The sequence below is a fragment of the Arvicanthis niloticus genome, chromosome 16 (genome assembly GCF_011762505.2).
Source record: "Arvicanthis niloticus isolate mArvNil1 chromosome 16, mArvNil1.pat.X, whole genome shotgun sequence".
Classification (NCBI taxonomy): domain Eukaryota; kingdom Metazoa; phylum Chordata; class Mammalia; order Rodentia; family Muridae; genus Arvicanthis; species Arvicanthis niloticus.
The window spans coordinates 43,357,046-43,378,471 of record NC_047673.1 but is presented as its reverse complement, the minus strand read 5'-3'; positions in this window follow the sequence as shown (position 1 = coordinate 43,378,471).

Sequence of the window (21,426 nt, the reverse complement as noted above, 5' to 3'; positions counted from 1 at the left end):
CTCATGACAACAATGCCTGTTCTGTTGTTTAAATGAAGTGTCTTACATAGAATAATAAAAGTAAGTGTTTGAGTACTCCTAAAACATGATCGAAATGAATAGTTTGTGGGCAGATGCACAAAATGAGTTTTACGTTGACACCCCTCTCTCACTTTTACCTGGATGGTGGGACATAGTCATGGAATAGTAGAATATGACAGCTGATATCTAACCCCAACCTCAAAAACAATTTCTATGGCTTGAGGAAAAGAAGCATTTATAAATTGGAAAAAAAAAAAAAAAACGAATGAGAATCATTAAGCCAACAATGTGTCAGATTCAGTAACGGTGCATTAAAACTACTAAAGTTTCAGGATTGCCAATGAGTTGTGCCTGTGTAACACAAGTATAGTAAAGATTTGGGGGACAAAATGGATACAACAAGCAGCCATGTAAAATGATGAGACAGAATTTGCAGTCGGAACAAAACTATTTCTTCAAAATAGTAGTAATCCAGAGCTGTCAATATTTAATAAAGGCCATTCAACATGACTTGCAAAATGTCTAGATATCAATCTAAGTCACCTTACATACAATCCGTCAAAGTGTGACCACTTCTCAAGAAAATTAACTGGGGTGAACCAAAAATTACCTAGACATTGGAATTATTGAACCAAGTAGAAACCAAAAGTAGAAGTGATAGCAGTATTTTACATGGGAATTATGACTATACTCAGGTGGAAGAGACTAAGATATAGAAATGATCAAAATTGAAACATTTTTAAATAGAATCAGGTAGCAACTTTAGAGCTAAAAAATTATCATACGTAATAAATAACAAAATAGAATAACAAATAGGAAGAAGACATAAGAAAATAAGTCATTGAACTTAATTGTAAGTATAAATTTTCCAGTGAAATAAATGTAGAAAAATAAAGTTTAAAACCAATGAATGAAGCTTTTGGTATGAGTGTAAAGGCATATAGTGAGTCGATTGGGAATATTACAATGTAGAAAACATATTAGGGCAAAAACGGTATTTGAAGAAATAGTAGTCAAATCTTGAAAATTACAAAAAAAAAATTAGTTATCTAAGGTAGTCAGCAAACATCCAACAGCAAACTCAGAGAAAACCACATGCAAACTTAACTATAAGCAAAATACAGAAAAACAAAGATAGATGAAATCATTTTGAAAACAGAGAGAAATGACCTGCTAACTTAGATCATCCTCATTAGTTAACCTGAAGGCCAAGTCAGTGGAATTCTTTAAAATATGAATGTAAGGAAGCAGCAGGTAAAAACTTTATACCCACCAAAAAATACTCTTTGAAAATAAAAGTGAAATGAAAACATTCTCAGAATAACTAAGAGAGTTGGTAACAAGATATCTGCTTTAGCAACAAACACTAAAGCTAAAATCTTCAGGTAGAACAAAAATGATTCAAGTATTCATCAAAGACAAAAGGTATCCTGAAAGCCACAAGAGAAAATAAATTCATCACTTACAAGAAAATTCTCATCAGACTCAGTGGAATTCTTAGCAGAAACCTTAAAAGTCAAGGGGGAATTGAATGATATATTCAGAGTCCTGTCAACCAAGAATACTTTATCATCTTTCAATAATAAAAGGAAAAGACTTCCCTAGACAAACACACAAACTGAGTAAGTTCATCACTAGACCTGCCTTACAAGATGTACTGAAGGGATTTCTTCAAATTGAAATGAAAAGATACTAAATCATAACATGACAGCAAATGAAAGCATAAATCTCAGTGGTAAAAGCAAACACACACACAGGCACAGGATATTACAATCTAAGCTCAAAACGATAGAAATAAAAAGATCACAACCACTGAAACATTTACTGGTAAACTGACACAGAATTAATATTGTTTAAAAATATATAAAATAAGGTCAAAGTGAGATGTAGTGCGATTTGATTTAAATTGCTAAAGTTTAACTGACTTGACTTAAATTGCTAAAAGCTTGAAAGTATACAAGTATAAAATGTTTCTTTTTTAAGTTTTGGTAGAAAGTCTTAAGTCTTATTCGTGCTAGAAGCATGGGCATTTTCATTTAACTATACCACATGCATCACCTATAATTAACTCTAGATGCTTTTCTTTGTCCCACTTGCCCCCCTTTCTAGTAGTCCCCTTTATTCCTCAACCCTACTTTTATTTCATGACATTATGTGTATATGTGTGATAACATGTGTGTGAGTGCATATGTGTGTCATAGGTCAGATTTCTATTGCTGCCCCAAAACAAGCAAGGCAAATTGATGAGAAACGGGTTTATTTGGCTTACACTTTCACAGTACTCTTCATCATCAAAGGAAGTCAGGACAGGAATTCAACCAGAACAAGAACCTGGTGGCAAGAACTCATGCATGGAAGTGTGCTGCTTACTGGGTTGCTCAGGCTGCTTTCTTGTAGAACCCAGGACCACCAGCCCAGGGATGGCACCACATCCAATGGGCTGGGCCCTCCCTATGCAAACGGTAATTAAGGAAATTGCCTTACAGTCCGATCTTATGGAGACATTTTCTCAATTGAGGTTCTTCCCTTTCAGGTGACTCTAGCTTCTGTCAAACTGTCAAAAGACTAACTAGCCAGCACTACTACTACTACTACTACCACACACACACACACACACACACAGACACACACACACACAAACACACACATACACACACATACATACATACCCACAGTCACACACACACATACACACAGACACATACATACATACCCACAGTCACACACACATACACACACAGACACACACACACATATACACACAAAACACACACATACACACATACACACACCACACACACAAACACACATATACACATGCACATATACACACATACAAACACACACACATGCACACACAAACACACATATACACATGCACATATACACACATACAAACACACACATGCACACACAAACACACATGCACACACCACACACAAACACACATATACACACGCATATATACACACATACAAACACACACATACACCACACACACAAACACACATATATACATGCACATATACATACATAGAAACACACACACACACACACACACACATTTTCTTTATCCAAGACACCTAGACTTATTCCTATAAAAGATACTGCAATAAACACAAAAGTTTTGTTTTATATTGCTTGAAGCCCACTGGGTGTATGCCCATATATGATATGTCTTGGTCATACTGTAACTCCACTGTTAGTTTATTGAGGGACTTTCATGTGATTTCAATAGAATATGAAATAGTTCCCTTTCTCCACATCCTGATTGTAAGAGAAACTTTTATTTGCCTGAACTAATTGTCATTTTGATGGCTTGATGTTGAATAAAATCACCCTTTCTAGTTCTTTCTGAATCACTGGTCAGTTCAATTCAGCTGTTCTGGCTCAAACATCTCTACAAGCTGATTGATTCAATCTGGCTTCTTTTGGCTTCTGACTGAATTGCTCTTTGTGCCATCAAACTAACTCTGAGAATCTGTTCTAATCTTCTGGCTCCTTGTTATTTTCTGGCTTCAACCGCCTCTGTTGTTGGCAAAAGTGAAACAGAACTCAACACCTGACTGAACAGAACTGATTGACTTAACTGCCCTCTCTCTTTCTGCACTGCTTTTAAGTACCCTCCCTTTCTTGTCTTTATGAGAGTTGGGATGATCCTGTCAAATCTTTCTCTGATTTATCACTTTGTCTATCCCTCAATTAGACATCATTTTCAAATATGGTTGCTTCCTTCTACATACTAAACTTACTTACATAATTTGGTATTAAAGACTTATTGTAAGGACATGTCTGAATTCTAGCAAGAGCAGCCTTGTTGCTAAATTTAAGTTCCTCTACAGCTGACTAGCATTTGTTGTCATTTGTCTTCTTAATTGAAGCCAATAATAGCCAGTGAGAGATAGTCTAAATTTAGTTTTAATATGTATAATCCTAATGGCTTGAGATGGTCAATATTCTCTACTATACCTTCAGGCTATTTGTACTTTATCACTAAGAACTGACTGTTTTCTTTTTTAGTCTGTTTATTGATTGAGGTGATTTTATCTTTGCTTGTCACATTTTCTTTAAATCTTCCTGTTTGGATTATTTAATCTTCTGAATTCTTTATATATTTTAAATAACATTCCTCTGTCTATTATATAGCTAGCAAAATGTTTGGCCTACTCATGAGACTCTCTTGTTTTGATTGTTTCCAGTGCTAGTGGTGTCAAAACGTCTGACCTCAAATAATATTATACTGACATAGAGATAAAGAGAAAATGATACTGACACAAAATACATCTAAAGACCAGTGCAACAAAGCAGAGGTCCAAGAAATAAATACATGCAGGGGCAGCCAGACAGACTCTTCAAATTTGATTGTGAAAAACTCAATATCCACCCACAGAAAATGGGATTAGATTTATGGTATTTACTGGGGCAGGGGTAGCCACTTCAAAAAGAATCAAAACTCTTAAGACAAAATCTGAAACCAGGGCATTGCCTAGGAAAAACACTTCAAGATATGGAGACAGGCAAGAACTTTCTGAAAATGATGGTAATAACAGAAAATAACCCAAAGAATTGACAAGGGAAGCTACTCAGAAATAAGAAGATTTTGTCGAACAAAATAAAAACTCCCAACAGTGTGAAGAGACAACCTATAAAATACAAGGTCTTTACCAGTGCATTTTAAATAGGAAGTCAATATCTACATTGTATTTTTTAAATCTATCAAAATTAATTATTGAAACATCTCCTTTTAATTTTTATTAGTGAGTTGATAAACTTGGCAGTCAGTTCTGAAATGAATAAACATGGGCAGTGAGTGGTTTTTTTCTTGATATATAAGTAGTTTTTGAAATAAGAAAGAGGACCAGAAGAAGAAGGGGTAAAGGGAAATCATAGAGACAGGGAACATATGAATACACCTTACATGAAAATAAAAACAACCATAACTGAAAGAAAGAAAAAATTAGTCTGAGAACAAGGCATGTGAAGAGTGAAAAAAAAAAAAAAACTATAAGTACTAGGGCTAGAGAGATGGCTCAACACTGGCTGTTCTTCAAGGGGACCCAGGTTCAATTTTCACATGGTAGTTTACAACTGTCTGTAACTTCGGTTCCAGATAATAAAAATAACAACAAAACTTAACTAGAGAATATTCTAAGAGTAAAGGTTTTTCTGGTGAATTCTATTAACAACTAAATAATAACACTAATTCACTCAATGAATTAAAACATAGGGAGACTTCTAAACTTACTTTTTGAGGCAACCATTATTCTGGCAACAATAGAAGGAAATAATAAAAGAAGAAATACAAAGAGTATTAATACAAAATTCTAAACAAAATGTTAGCATGGTAAATTTTCCAGGACATTAAAAGGATCTCCTAGTAGCCCAATCATATAGAAGTGCAGGCTCCAATCTTAATATTATCTGGGCATCATAAACTGTACTCCATGGGAAAACAAGAAAAAAGATGAGGAAGAGTATGAGGAGGGAGAGGATGCATGGGGGGGAGGAAGAAGAGAAGGAGAAGAATGAAGAGAAGAAGCAGAAAATGAAAGAAGAGGAGGAGGAGGAGGAGGAAGAAGGTGGTGGTGATGAAGAAGAAGAAAAAGGAGGAGGAGGATAAGGAGGAGAAGGAGAAGAAGAGAAGAAAAAGAAGAAAGGAGAAAGAGACAGGAGAGGTAGAAAAGTATAAAAGAAGGTGAAGAAGAGGGGAAGGAAGCTGAAGAAGAGGTGAAAAAGAAGAAGAAGGAGGAGGAGAAAGAGGAGGAGGGGAAAGAAGAAGAGGAAGAAGAAGAAGAAGAAGAAGAAGAAGAAGAAGAAGAGGAGGAGGAGGAGGAGGAGGAGGAGGAGGAGGAGGAGGAGGAGGAGGAGGAGGAGGAGGAGGAGGAGGAGGAGGAGGAGGAGGAAGAGGAGGAAGAGGAGGAAGAGGAAAAGGAAGAAGAAGAACAAGAAGAACAAGAGGAGGAGGAGGAGGAAGAGGATGAGGAGGAAGAAGAGGAGGAAGATGAGGAAGAAGAGGAGGAAGATGAGGAAGAGGAGGAAGAGGAAAAGGAAGAAGAAGAACAAGAAGAACAAGAGGAGGAGGAGGAGGAAGAGGAGGAGGAGGAAGAGGAAAAGGAAGAAGAAGAACAAGAAGAACAAGAGGAGGAGGAAGAGGAGGAGGAGGAAGAGGAAAAGGAAGAAGAAGAACAAGAAGAACAAGAGGAGGAGGAAGAGGAGGAGGAAGAGGAGGAGGAAGAAGAGGAAGAGGAGGAAGAAGAAGAAGAGGAAAAGAGGAGAAAGAGGAAGATGGAGAAGGAGAAGGAGAACGAGAACAAGAAGAACAACAAGAAGAACAACAAGAAGAACAAGAAGAACAAGAAGAGAAGGAGGAGGAGGAGGAAGAGAAAGATGAAGAAGGTGAAGAAGGTAAAGAAAGAGAAGAGAAGGAGGAGGAAGGGGAAGGTGAAGAAGGAGACTATTTTGGCTTAATGAAATCCACTAATGAAACTCTCAAATTGGGTATAGCTGTGCACACCTGCAATTCCAACACCTAGGACTTAGAGACAGATGACTGATGAGTTCAAGACCATCTTCATCTCAAAAAAAAAAAAAAAAAAAAAAAAAAAAAAAAAACCACTGACCCATTCTAAAGTGGATGAGCAGGAAGCCTCACACCTAAGACCAAAGTCAACCTCAAAGAACTGACACTTTATTTCTCTACGACCCAGAACAATGCAAGAATGGTCATTCTTTGCTACTAGCATTCAACAAACTACTAAGTGAGTTATCCAGTGGTGCCAAATATGAGTAAATGGGCAAAAGATTTCAAATCAGGACTTCAAAAAAGATAATTGCTCTCTCATGATCATAGGATTGTTACCTATAGTCAATTAGAAACAGAAGTTGCTCAAACACTCATTAGCAGTAAAATGAATAAAGATAATGTAGTTCAAACATCCAATGGAACACCATCAACATTAATAGAGGAAGGAATCTTGTTACACATTGTAAGAAGGATGCCCTTTATGCTAAATGAAATCAACCAGTCAGAAGCAGACCAATGGTGTATCTGCTTTTATTCATAGTAGATAAATTCTTCAAAATTGTTCAAAACGGATGGTTTATAAGGCTGGGTAGAAGAAGGAGGAGGAGAAAAGGAGGGAATTGGTGTACAGGTGACCTGGAAGTTCCTTTGTAAGATGAGAAATTCTAATTTGGTGTCTGAAACACAATTCTATGGATAGATGTACTACTGAAATATATGCAGGAAATCATTAAGATAATAAACCTGATATTAGATACATGTTGTCACAATATAAAATAAAGAATGAGCATAAATGACTAGAGCTCTTTTCTAAAGAATCTGGGGGAAATGACAAATTAACCTCAAAGGCTATCTAAGTAAGTAGACATTATGAATAAAATAGAGTCTGGGAATTCCAACTGGATGCAGTGAAGACACAGTGTCAGAGGCTTATCAATTTACTCTTCCCCCCACCCCTCTTCTAATATCTCAATGGCCCATAATCAGCTTGAAGAAGTTAACGAAGAGTCAGCGCCCCTATTCCCTGGGCTTGGGGACTAAGGTGGTTAATATTGGACTGTCTTTCTAGGGAAAAGTAAAGGTTTTGTTGGAACAGGGAGGATTAACTAGGATTTATTGCATAGCCACAACCTATTGGTAGAAATCTGTATAATTAGTATCAAGATGAAGTTATAATCTCTTAAATGGTACAAAATTTACTTTGATTTCAAATTTAAGGTTTTCATTGGTACGAGTTTCTTATTGATATAAAAGTGAGATGAATATTGGTACTTGCATAGGCAGTGTGCCTGTATAACACATTTAGGAATACAAGGCTTAGACCCAGTCCTTCTTTAAATTTTTTAACAGATTTGAGATGGTTAGCCTGTGAGTTAAGGGACTATAGCAAATTCATGGCTTTGAGTTTATTGTTAGGGTGTTCTCTATGTTTTATTTAGAAATAGCTGAGAGGAGTTAACAGACAGCAGTCCAGTTTATCTTACATGGATAGTTGGTTTTCAAAACGTCAGAAGTCTACAGAATTGACGTTACAAACATTTCTATACTAATGATCATTTTGATTAGAGACCTGTCTGCTCCTGACAGCTTCCTGTCTTGGATTCTAAGATGAAATTGAGCATCCTTGGAGTTACTCCAGTTGTGCAGAGACAGCCACAAGGCAAGAATTGCCTCTTTCCATCTACAGACAAATTACTGTCCAGAAAAGGACACACTTGCAGAATAGTCGACTGATTGATTATATCTGCCTAGACAGAGTAATCAGCTCTTAATAATTTTGCATCACTAAGGTCTGTCAGATGATTCTGGGCCAGAAAGCTGAAGATTTGATGCTCCAACGTTCTGTAGTATAGGGGCTGTCCAGGTGTTCAGCAGTCTCTATAAATTGGCTAAGTTTTAGAAGCTATGCTTTGTGCTTCCCATAATTTCAGTTAACTCAGTCATTCTAGATATCTGATGGGGTTGAAGACCTATAGTCTCATAGCCAATCCTGGCTATTTACTTTGAGAGAAAAGATCAGAGTGGAAGGTTTTCAGCTGACATTTATTCTAAGCCAAGAAAAAAGCCAAGTTCAAAACTAAGTGTTTTAGTTAGGAGAGACAACAGAGGTTCTGGTTAGTCAACAAAATGAAGGACTGGGTATTAGGATTATCTTGTACCTCACTGGTACAAATAGGAATAATTATGCTCCAATTGTATTTTAAGAGAAAAGTGTTATTTTAACAGGAAGGGTGATATGTAGGAGGAGCTAAGTCGGAAGGAGTAATGAGAGGAAGAGATGGAGTAAGGAGAGGAGAAGATGAAGGAGAGGAGAAGCAAGGTGATGAGAGAGAGAAGGGGGGGCATGGAGGCAGATGTCCATGTGTCTCCACCAGTCAAAGACAGTTTATATATCTAGGTTGGGTATTGGGTTACACTTCTGATTGAGCATTTCCAAACGTATAAAGCCTTTGACTAACACTTTAAAAAATTATATAAAAGCAAAAAAGAAAAGGAGACATGGGATAGGGGTTTGCTAGGGAGGGGAAATGGGGAAAGAGGAAGGCATCTGAAATGTAAATAAAATATAAAATAAAAAATGAAAAAAAAGAATAAAATAGAAAGCAGATGTACTATAGAGGATGCTCAAAGTTGCTCATTCATAAAAACTGATACATTTCACAAATTCCTAGCAAAATGAGAGTAAGAAAAGAAGAGAAATTTTTAACAATATTAGAAAACACAAGGGTGTCCACACAAAAATCTATATGCAAATGTTCATAACAACTTTATTCATAGTTGCCAAATAGTAGAAGCAAACAGCACACTTGGTCTTCAGCAAATAAAAGAATTCAAAACTATGGTTATCTAGGCAGTGAAATCAATCGAAAAAAAAAATCTGTCAGTTCCAGGCAAGCCCTGCAACTATCTTGGATGCATATTACTACAACAAGGATTCCAAATCTAAATGGTTACACAGTGTATTCTTCCAACTATGTGGCATTCTCGAAAGGCCAACACCAGCAGACAGCAAAAGAACAGTGGTTTCCTGTGGGTTGGGAACAAAAAGGACAGAATAGGCAGAGAACACAAAAATTTTGTGTATGATATTCCAAAGTGGATGCAGGTCATTATGAACTTGTCAAAACCCTCAAAATAGACAGCATCAAGAGCACTTAATTTAAATTTTAGAATCTAGATAATCATGGTGTGCTATCACAGAATGTTGATAACAAGAGAAATTGTAGATTTATGTGGGAAAAGGTGATATGAGAACTTGCTTTCTGCTCAGTGTTATTGTGAACTTTAAACTCTGCTGAAAAACAGAATCTAGAAAATATAGAGAAGAAATATGGAAAATGTAGTTAAAATAGTCAACTTTACTAAAAACAAAAAATGGCAATAAAATTATATGAGTTCAGGATTTACTAATGTAATTGAAATCATAGTTACATTATGAGATAGACCAAAATAGCTTCAAAAATAGGAATAGCTAACAGCCTTTACAAACTAAAAGGACAATACTATTCTTCAGAAACTATTCTGTAAAATAAAAGTCAGCTGACGTTCGGAACTAGTTTTTAGGACAAATACGACTTTTATAGTAATCTTAGAGTTACAATAAAAAATCTATTGGTCATTGGCACTTATGAATATAGATTATTATTAAAGGTTGATAATAATAAATGCAAAAGATATCACACTATAAAAATATGTATTCAAGTCAATAAAGAAAATTTGATTTCGGTATCTAGAAATTAAACAATACAATTTACCATCTTAGAAGAATAAATGAAATTAAAAAGACTATTTAAATGTGCACAGACAGAAATATTTGATAAAAATTTTGTGCTCCCCAATTCTAGACTTCTCTCCTGACCTCTCTCCCTCCACCTGATTCTTCCTACTCCCAAATCTTCTCCCAATTTGTCCCTCAAATTGTATATTTTTCTTTCCCAGGAAGGTGCAGGTGTTGCCCACTAGAGTCCCACTCTTTACTTTACATCTGTGAGTCAATGGACTTTAGTTTGATTATTATTTACTTAACAACTAATATCTGCTTAAACGGTAATATATACCATGTATGTCTTTCTAGGTCTGGGTTACCTCACTCAGGATAATTTTTTTCTAATTCTTCCATTTTCCTGAAAATTTTATGATATCATTTTTTAACACTTGAGTGTTCCGTGCACCCCCGAAATCCCTTTTCGCCCACGAATAAGGACAGGAGGCAATAATCGGGTATACTGCAAACGAGGATTTACTTCTTGTCACGGTAAAGCGGAAAGACCTAAGAAGCTGGAAGCGGCCTAGCTTAAATACACCCTAGAGTGACGTATTCACTTCTGATTGGCTGTTCGCTCACCACCCAATATTACGCCTCGGGATTGGCCAGTGACTTGGCGGTCTTTCTGCCTTAGCAGCTGCGCAGATAATTGTTTACTTCTGGAGAAGACACGAGGCCAGCGCCATCTTGGGATGGCAGATTATACCACCGTTAACAGCGGCTTCCTACATCTCTCCCTGTTTAAATTATTAATATGAAACAGCCTTTTGCCCATTAAGCGCAGCACCAACTCAGTGAGGGAAAGCAGAGGCCTGATCCCCTGTGCAAAATGAGATATTGTAATGGGTTTAATTCCCATACCCAATCTCGATGCCTTTTGACGGGGAAAGGGAGCCTCTACCCTGGGGCGCCACCAGGGGAGGTTTCTTGGCATCAAACCTTTGTGCAATCAGGCATACTTTCGGGAAATCTATCCACACTCGTGGAATATTCCCTGTTGAGTACCCACTCGCAAACACCTCTAACTGTTCAGGTACCGGTTATTCAGGCAAGGGCTGGCTGGACTTAGACCTCTCATCGTCCCAGTGCAATGGGCTGAACCCTTGAGGTGCATCCACTGAGGGTCTCAGTCAATCGGCTACTTTCTCAGCCTAGATAGTCAAATTTCCGGGAGAGATGCTTGCTCCAAGGCTGCGAGTGCTTGGGCTTAAAGCAGCCTTGTCACGTTTTTGCTGGGCTCTGAGCTTACAGACCAACCCTCCATGAACACGAATCACATCATAGGGCTGTATCAAAACAGGCCTACCTTCCCTTTTAGAAAGAAAGAAAGAAAATGCAGAAGAAATTCAAGAAGTAAAATCTCCACGGGAAACAGGTTCCACTCGTGTTCCAACAAGGCTCGAAATTGTTTCTTAATTGGCTCGAGGGCCATTTGAACATACAGCTGGCATATAGTAGGGCTGTTGGCCATGCCCTGAGGCAGAACTTTCCACTGATATCTCTTATCGGGTTCAAAACGATTAATAGTAGGTAGTATAAAATAGCAAATCTTGGTCTATCTTGTGGACATAAAGGAATAGAGAAAAAACAATCTTTAATATCTATAATTATAATTCTCCACTGCTTAGGCAAGGCAGAGAGTAAAGGCAAACCTCGTTGCACAGAGCCAAATAGTCGCATCTGTGCATTGACAGCTCTTAAATCATGTAAAAGTCTCCACTTTCCAGATTTCTTTTTAATAACAAATATGGGTGTATTCCAGGGAGAGGTAGAATTTATATTTGGGTGAGGGATATCTAGGCTTGTGTCTGGCTTTTATGAATTAAGCCACAAGGTACATAGTTGAGTAAATGTCCTTGTGAAAAAGTGAAGTGTCCTTTGGGCTTATGTCTAAGAGTGGCATAGCTGGGTGCTGAGGTAAATTGGTAGTTTTCTGAGAAGCAGTCATATTGATATTCATACTATCTGGAGAAGTTTACACTCCCACCAGCAATGGAGGGGTGATATTCTTGCTTTACATCTTGGCCTGGATAAGCTGACACTTATGTTATTGATCTCAGTCACTCGACAGGTGTAAGACGGAATCGCAATGTAATTCTGATTTGCATTTCCAGGATGGCTAAGGGTGTTCAACATTTCTTTAAATATTTTTTGGCAATTTGAGATTTCTGTACCCCATTTTTAAAATTGGATTATTGGGTTTTTTAAAATATCTAATGTCTTGAGTTCTTTGTTTATTTTGGATATTAGTCTTCTGTCAGATATTAGTTGGTGACAGTGTTTTTCCATTTTGTAGCTTGCCTGTTTGTCTGATTGGTGGTCTCCTTTGCCTTACAAAAGCCTTTCAGTTTCACGAGGCCCAGATTTTTAATTATTGGTTTAGTTCTTGTGCTATAGGTATTCTGTTCAGAAATTTGTCTCCTATGCCAATGCATTTGAGGTTATTCCCACTTTGTCTTTTGTCAGAATCAGTCTGTCTGGTTTTCTTGAGATCTTTGATCTATTTGGACTTGAATTTTGTGTAGGGTGATACATATTTGCATTCTTCTACATGCAAACATTCAGTGAGACTGGCACCATTTGTTGAAGATGCTTTATTTTTTTCACTGAATGTCTTTGGTTCTTTGTCAAAAACCAATTGTCCATAGGTGTGTGCATTTATTTCTGGGTCTTCAATTCTATTCCATTGAGCCACCTGTCTGTTTGTGTACCAATACCATGCAGTTTTTATCACTATTGCTCTGTAGTACAGCTTGAGGTCAGGGATGGTGATTACTCCGGAAGGTCTTTAATTGTTCAGGATTGTTTTGGCTATTCTGGGTTTTTGGTTTTACAAAATGAAGTTGAGAATTGCTCTTTCAAGGTCTGTAAAAAATTGTGCTGGAATTTTCATGATAATTGCATTGAATTTGTAGATTGGTTTTTGTATGATGGCCATTTTTACTATATTAATCCTACTACTGATCAATGGACATGAGTCATTTTTTCCATTTTTTGATATTATCAATTTTTTGTTCGATGACTTGAAGTTTTTATCATAGAAGTCTTTCATATACTTCTTTAGAATTACTCCAAGATATTTTACATTATTTGTGGCTATTGTGAAGGATATTGTTTCCCTGATTTCTTCCTCAGTCCTTTCGTATATAGGAAGACTATGACATTTTTTTTGAGTTAATATTATATACAGCCACTTTGCTGAGTTCTTTTTTTAATCAGCTATAGGAGTTCCCTAGTAATAATTGGGGAAAGGGGATAGCATCTGAAGTGTAAATAAATAAAATATCCAATAAAAAATTAGGATCACCTATGTATACTATCAAATCATCTGTAAATAGTGATACTTTGACTTCTTTCTTTCCTATTTGTATCCCCTTGATCTTCTGCAGTTGTCTCATTGCCCTAGCTAAAATTTCAAGTACTACCTTGAATAGATATGGAGAGAGTAAGCAGGTAGGTCATGTTCCTGTTTTTAGTGGGATTGCTTCGAGTTTCCATTTCAGTTGATTTTGGTTATAGACTTGCTAGAAATTGCCTTTATTATGTTTAGATATGTTCCTTGTATCCCTAATCTCTCTAGGACTTTTATTATGAAAGGGCATTGTATTTTGTCAAAGACTTTTTTTGGGCATCTAATAATATGACTATTTTTTCTTTCAGTTTATTTATATGATGGATTACCTTAACCTATTTTTTTTAATGTTCAACTATCCCTGTATCTCTGGGATGAATCCTACTTGATAATGGTGGATGATGCTTTTCACATGTTATTAGATTTGGTTTGCAAATATTTTATTGAGTTCATAAGAGAAATTGGTCTGTAATTCTCTTTGTTGTGTTTTTCTGTGGTTTTGGTATCAGGGAAACTGTGGTCTAATAAAATGAGTTGGGCAATATTCCTTCTGTTTCTATTTGTGAAATAATTTCTGGAGCATTGGCATCAGCTCTTCTTTGAAAATATAGTATAATTTTATGTGAAACCCACTTTGTCCTGGGCTTTTTGGGAAGTGCAGGGGTTGTGAGACTCATTTTAAAGGCTTTTTATGTTCATTTTTTACTTTTTAAAAAATTTAATTATTTTATTTATTTACATCCCAGACATTGTCCTCCTCTCCTGGTCTCCCTTTCCACAGTTTTTAATCCCACTTCACCTCTCCATAGACTCTGAGAGTGTGCTACCCTCCCCTCCTGCATCCCACTTCTCTGAGGCCACAAGTCTCTAGAGGATTAGGCACATCCTTTCCACCTGAGGCCAGATAAGGCAGTTCTCAGATATATATGTGCAAGGGGCCTCAGACTAGCCTGTGTATGCTTTTTGGTTGGTAGCTTAGTCTCTGGGAGCACCCAGAGTTGTTTTAATGGCTGCATCTATTTGACTAGAGGTTATAGCTCTATTTAAATTGCTTAGCTGATATTGATTTAACTTTTGTTAAGTGATATATACGGAGAAAATTCTTTAATTCTTTTAGATTTTTCAATTTTTGTGGAGTAAAGATTTGAAAGTATGACCTAATAGATCTTTGTATTTCCTCTATGTATGTTGTTATGACCCTCTTCTTGTTTCTGATTTTGTTAATTTGGTTATTCTGTGTCTTTTATTTGAATGAGAGTTTGTCTGTCTTCTTAAAAATTTTTTTAGGAAAGGATTTTTTACATATCATCATCTTTAGCTTACATTGTGGTGTGATAAGTTGGATATTTATTCAAAGGAAGAGTAACAATGTGGAACCTCCCTGATTGGGATCAGAAGTCCTTCCTCCTCTCCTTTTTTGCCCAGCTATTGGCTGATGTTCTTGATTAACCAATCAGAGATGATAGAAAACAATTTTTACACATCAATGAGACAGATGCTCCCATAATCATGGCAATGCCAATATTCAGACTGTAGCCAGATGTCCGGCACAGATATCAGCATCTGAATACACAGTGCACAAAACCATCCGACAACAAATGACATGATCGGAGTAAGTGTGTGTGTTCACAGAAGTTTGCCTTATGCTACTCACTTAAATGAAAGAAAAGCTTGTAAGAAGTCTAGGTAGATAGCATGGTAGCATTTATTTGAGGAAGGCTAGTGGAGACAGAGAGGAAACCTGGGTTGCTGTGCTCTTGATCATTTGCTAAATTGTTTCTTAAGTAATAGTTTTATTCAAGTGTCTATCTGTAGTTATTTTTGTATATGTACCTTTAATCCATACCATAACTGTCTGTGCTAAAATTTAAAATTAAGCAACCAAATAGCCAATACTTGTTAAGAGGAATAATACTGACATTTTAATGCTTCAATATTAAGGTGGTCCCCTCAAAAATTGACATGCAACATACAAGGGAATACTGTTTTATTGTCATCAATACTCACCTTCCAATAGTAGCTGGTTGCACATTCCATGGCCTTAGACCTTTATGTGGGAAAAAACTAATTTGAAAATATTTTATATAGAGTCCCAGGCCTGCCTGGGATACATAGTGAGTGATAGGCCAGACTAGGCTGTATAACAAAAAAAAATGTATCTAAGAAGGATGAGGATGTTGTTCATGAACTGATAAATTATAGAAAATTATAATTAATATTTCCCAAATAAGTTTCTTAGTCTTTAGTATGCCTCGTTACTATACAAAAGATAGAATTTTCATATTAAACTGTGTTAATCAATGCTTGCCTCCCATGCCTATAGCATAAGCATAGTCATATGTATGCATTATATTTATAAATATTTATTGCATTTAACTAACATGTAATAGAATTTTGAGAACTTACTTTTTTTAAATCATTGAATAGTGCAAAAACATTAATGAAAACTCCTAATCTCACCATTACTATGTTGTTGAACTGTACAAACTAAAATCTCTCTAAGTCGATGAAATCGTGGATTTATTTTGGGCCAGTCACTTATCTCTCTGATGGCTAGGTGAGCTATTAGAAAACAACAGGCCACTTGAGATTGTCATCCAGGTTGTTTTTAAATCAAACGTATCAATTTAAATGTAAGTTTCAAGAATTTTTTGGAGGAAAAAAACTCTGCCTTCATATAAGTGCCTGATATTAAAAAAATCTTTTATCTTCATCATCTTTGGGTTGACCAACTAAATTATAAATTAATTGAGGACAATAAATGAATTGAATGGCTCTTTCTTCCTTGTCTAATATCAAATACATTGATTTTTCTTTGCTTGAATAAGTTTTACTTAGTATTCTCTGAGCCACAATTAATAAAGCATCTCTTAAATTTTCCCAGATACATTATTCACATGACATATGTTTTCTGTCTAAAGAGACACCAATTTACTGAGAATAATTGTAAATAGAAGACAGTTAATTAGGTGTAGGAATCCCTCTTAGATTTATATGAAGGTGTCGACTCGGTGCTACGATCTGACAAGATTGGTGTTCTAACCGTATTTTACTAAGAACCCAAAATAAAAGTCCCTATGAAAACATAAATATACCTGTTTTATATTTTAAATTATTTTAATGATTATCTGAAATCTTTTTTTAAAGAAATGGATTGTTTTTTAAGTACAACTTGACATAAACAAAGTGAGTTGACATGAAATGCAGCAGAGGAAAGGGAGTGTATAATTATCTTTGCAAGATATAGCAGCAACAATAAAATCATGGACTGAGTGGCTTCAATGAAAGAAAACCATTTCTCACAATTCTAAAAGCTGGGGGATCCAAGATTGGGAAGCTTGCCCTTTTCTTCCCAACAAGAACTGTCGCTGTGGCTTATAGGTGGCTGTATTCTTGCATGGCAAGGTAGAAGCAAGGAAGGAAGATTGTTCTCTCTTCTTCTTGTGAGGACACTAACCCCATACTGATGCTCCATGCTCATGGCCTCATTTAAGTCTAACTACCTCCCAAAGTAGAACTTCAATGTACATGTTCTGAGGAAGCACAATGAAAAGAGAAATTTTATAGAGAGAGAGAGGAGAGCATTGTAAGCAAATAGAACACTATGCAGAAAATCACAGAAACCATGGAGAAGGAATTAAAACTATACAGAATGGACCAAGTGAAGCCTGTAATGGGACAGTCAAGCTAACAAAATTGAGTTTGTTTAGAACATGAATATACCACTGTGATTCATGATGGTATTTTTTACCTTCTAAGTAATGGGTTGCCAGCAGTGTCTGGCTACAGAAATCCGACCAGTAGTATAGGCAATTTTAATAAGGTAGAACACTTGAAATGCAATATGGGAGCCTTTTTACTTAACCAGGTAGGTCTTGTTATGAATCCCACTTTATATCTGAGTATCTTTCTACAATTTCAGTCATAGACAAAGTGCATTGCCTTACCTTCAACTGGGTAATAGACTTAGGCCCTGAGTCTAGACACGTGTGACTCTGAATGACTATTATATTTTATTCAATCATCTTACATTTAAGGAACAAATATACGAGGCCCATTCAAGGAAAAAAACATAGAAGGATGTTATATTTAGAAATAACTATGTAATTGAGAAGTGGAGGTTACATGCCACATAGTTTTGGTATTGCTTAAGGATTGCTACAAGTTTGGAATCCTTTGGTGAACATTTGCTCTGTGTCTCAGCTGACACAAACAAATGAGAAATACGCAGCACAAGGAAGTGTTGTACTACAAACTCCAGACCCCACAGTTCCAAAGGAAAGTGATTTACCAGATACCCCACTGACATTGTTCGCTGGCACACAGAAGAACAAAATGCCTGTAGCTGAATGGCTTCCATGCCACAGATGCTTACTTTCACGGCATTGATCTGATCCCCAGTGAGCATGCAGTACAAGTTGGACTACCTTGGCAGTTCAACCATGATACACTCAAAGCTATTCAGTGGTAGCTCAATGGGGTCATGAACTGAACAAGACTCAAAGGACAGAATTCTTTTGTTAACCCAGAAACCACCCTGGCATCCTTAAATTCTTTCAGATCAGGAAATTATCTAGAAGAAAGTTCGACCTCAAAGTTATTTGGAACAAACCTGAGTCTAAAATTGAACACAATCCTGATATTTTGTTTTCTGACTTATGAGTCTGTTACCCATTCAGAAAACAGAAACATGTTACCTTTGTTCCCCCAACTCCATCATCACATTTTAAGTACAAAGTGTCCATAATTCTGACAAGGATCTTTCTATCTTTCTTTTTTTTCTTGGATATTTTAATTACATTTCAGATGTTATCCCCTTACCTCATTTCCACCCCCCCCCAGGAGCCCCCATCCCATTCCCCCTCCACCTGCTTTTATGAGGATGTGCCCCAACCCACCCCCACTCCCACCTCCCCTACACTCAGCTTCCAGCCTCAATGGGACCGAAGATCTTCTCTCCCACCTATGCCCTACAAGGCCATCCTCCCCAACATGTACACATGGAGTCTTTGGTCCCTTCCTATGTGCTCCCAGTCTGGTGGTTTAGACCCTGGGAGATCTGGTTGGTTGGTATTGTTGCTCTCCCATGGGGCCTCAAACTCTTTCAGCTCCTTCAGTCTTCTCTCTAACTCCTCCATTGGGAACACCTTGATCAGTTCAATAGTTAACTGTGAGCATCTGCCTCTGAATATGTCAGATTCTGGCAAACCTCTGAGGAGACAGCTATATCAGGCTCTTGTCAGCATGCACTTTCTTACATCCACATCAGCATCTACCTTTGGTGACTGCACATAGGATGGATACCCAGGTTGGATGGTCTCCAGACAGCTTCTCCTTCAGTTTCTGTCCCACACTTTGTCTTCATATTTGCTCCCTTGAGTATTTTGTTACTCCTTCTAAGAAGGACCGAAACATCCACACTTGGTCTTCCTTCTTCATGAGCTTCATGTGGTCTGTGAGTTGAATCTTGGGTATTGCGAGCTTCTGGGCTAATATCCAGTTATCAGTGAGTGAATACCATCTGTGTTCTTTTGTGATTGGGCTGCTTCATTCAGGATGATATTTTCTAGTTCCATCCATTACCTAACAATTTCTTGAATTCATTGTTTTTAATAGCTGAGTAATACTCCATTGTGAAAATGTACCACAATTTCTGTATCCATTCCTCTGTTGAAAGACATCTGGGTTCTTTCCAGCTTCTGGCTATTATAAATAAGGCTGCTATGAACATAGTGGAGCATATGTCCTTGTTATTTGTTAGAGCATCTTCTGGGTATATGTCTAGGAATGTATAGCTGGGTCCTCAGGTAATGCTATGTCCAATTTTCTGAGGAACTTCCAGACTTATTTCAGCAGTAGTTACACCATCTTACAATCCCACCAACAATGGAGGAGTGTTCCTCTTTCTCCACATCCTTGCCAGCATCTGCTATTACCTGAGTTTTTGATTTTAGCCATTCTGACTTGTGTAAGGTGAAATCTCAGGCTTGTTTTGATTTGCATTTCCCTAATGATTAAGGATGCTGAACATTTTTTAGGTGCTTCTTGGCCATTCGAGCTTCCTCACTTGAGAATTTTTTGTTTATCTCTGTACCTCATTTTTAATAAGGTTATTTGGTTGTCTGAAGTCTAATTTCTTGAGTTCTTTGTATACATTGGATATTAGCCCTCTATCAGATGTGAGATTGGTAAAGATCTTTTCCCAATCTGTTGGTTGATATTTTGTCCTATTGACAGTGTCCTTTGCCTTACAAAAATTTTGCAATTTTGTGATGTCCCATTTATCAATTCTGGATCTTAGAGCATAAGCCATTGGTGTTCTGTTCAGGAATTTTCCCCTGTGCCCAAGTATTCAAGGTTCTTTCCCATCTTCTCTTCTATAAGTTTCAGTGTATCTGGTTTTATGTGAAGGTCTTTTATCCACTTGTACTTGAGCTTTGTACAAGGAGATAAGAATGGATCAATTTGGGTTCCTTCCAGTCTGGGCCAGAGCACTGAGCAGATCTTGGGTGGCAGCTCTGTCCCCAACCCCCAAGAACCCAGAGGAAGCAGGGATCCCAGGCGCTCGAACTCAGGCAGTATCTTAGGTAAGCAGTCAGCAGGGCCCACCCTAAACAGGGAGTAACTGGGAACCAAAAGGACCCAGGAAGTCACTCCCGGCCTGGAACACTGATTCCTTCCAGTCTGGGCCAGAGCACTGAGCAGATCTTGGGTGGCAGCTCTGTCCCCAACCTCCAAGAACCCAGAGGAAGCAGGGATCCCAGGCGCTCTAACTTGGACAGTGTCTTAGAAACTAGTTCCCAGATCTGAGGCCTGGATCAGACCTCTGCCAGGTCTGCCGAAGTGTCGACCCCGGATTCCACCTGAGACATACTGGAAGGTCCACTCAATCCAGAGCCACAGAGGAACAAATGAACTCAGAGCTTCAGACAACATATCCTGAGATATTCTAGAGGAGACACTGCACCCAGAACAGCAGACACCTAGCTGGACTACTACCTTGGAGGCACCATATCCTGAGGCATCCTAGAGGTACCACTATAATCAGTACAGCTGGAAAAGATCACAGAGACATCTGGACCCTAGGAGATCAGACACAAGCTAGATAACTAGAAAGACAGGCTTCAGTCAGAGACAGCAAGTACAGGCAGCACTAGAGTTAAACAGATGGCAAAAGGCAAGAGCAAGAACATAAGCAACAGAAACCAAAGCTCCCCCATCAGAGCAAGCCCTGAACACCCCATCACACCAGAAAAGCAGGAATCAGAATTAAAATCACTTCTCATGATGATGATAGAAGGCTTTAAGAAAGACATAAATAACGCTCTCAAAGAACTTAAGGAGAGCACTGGTAGACAGATAGAAACCCTTAAAGAGGAAACACAAAAATCCCTTAAGGAATTGCAAGAAAATGCAACCAAACGGGAAAAGGAATTAAACAGAACCATGCAGGATCTAAAAATGGAAGTAGAAACAATAAAGAAATCACAAAGGGACAATACCCTGGAGATAGAAAACCTAAAAAAAAGATCAGGAGTCATAGACACAAGTATCACCAACAGAATACAAGAGATGGAAGAGAGAATCTCATGTGTAGAAGATACCATGGAAAACATTGACACAACTGTCAAAGAAAATGCAAAATACAAAAAGCTACTAACCCAACATATACAAGAAATCCAACACACAATGAGAAGGCCAAACCTAAGGATAATAGGTATAGATGAGGGGGAAGACTCCCAACTAAAAGGACCAGTAAATATC